The sequence below is a fragment of the Gavialis gangeticus genome, unplaced genomic scaffold, assembly GCF_001723915.1.
Source record: "Gavialis gangeticus isolate Ggan-Ray unplaced genomic scaffold, GavGan_comp1, whole genome shotgun sequence".
In the NCBI taxonomy this organism is placed as follows: Eukaryota; Metazoa; Chordata; order Crocodylia; family Gavialidae; genus Gavialis; species Gavialis gangeticus.
The window spans coordinates 15971700-15972487 of NW_017729029.1; the positions used below are offsets into that span (position 1 = coordinate 15971700).

The 788-nt window shown below is 60.7% G+C and overlaps 1 protein-coding gene across 4 annotated transcripts in view; it reads right to left on the reverse strand.

The window, feature by feature from the left end:
• The window catches only part of FGF13 (fibroblast growth factor 13), a 511145-nt gene that overhangs the window by 90607 nt on the left and 419750 nt on the right, over positions 1 to 788 (reverse strand). The window lies entirely within an intron of this gene.

Genomic DNA, 788 nt, shown 5'->3' on the forward strand with positions numbered 1-788 from the left:
CTGCTCAAAAAGGGGCGGCCCCATCAGCAGCATCTCGGGGCAGGCCCAGAGCAGGGGGGGGGGGGGATGCTGCATGAGACACAGGGCACCTGCTCTCCAGGCGAGAAGCAGACACCCAAACAGACGTGACCGTGATGAGCAAATACTCAGCAGCTCGGGGACAGGGACTGGATTTTCCCTGGGAAAAACAAGGCCACCTGTCAGGCAGAGCCTGAAGGAGCATGAAGGAGTCTGGGGGGAGGCGAGGAGGTGTTCAAATGGGAGCACCAGTGCTTTCTACCCCCTGGTTTTAACACATCCCTCTTCCCTCCTTCCTGAAAGCACCTGCCCCCTTGTCTCAAGCACTTGGGAGGATGTAGCAGGGACCCAGTGGACCCCAAGGGTCCCTTTCCTTTTCCTCTGCCCCCCACCCATCACCCCCTGGTCCAATTTCTACCTTTCCCCCAAAGCCTGGAAATCCCTTGGGGGGGGAACAATTCTGGCTTGTGAACCATGCCTCCATGTTTTCCCTCTGCTTGGCCCTCTCCTTCCTCTGTGAGCCCCAGCCCATCCTCTGCCTCACAGACCCCCTTGCTCCCTCATCTTTCCCTGCACTGACGCGGTGGCTGAGGTCTTGGTTGAACGGCAGCAGAAGGAGCTAAACTCCGGGAGACGGGAGGAGTTTAGGGGTCGGAGAAGGACCCAGCTGGCGTGGGGAGACTGGAGGCAGCGTGGCCGGCCACGTCCTCTGCTTTAGAAACCACCACGGCAGGATGCCCAAGCCTCATTCTGCGCCCCCCCCCCCCCCC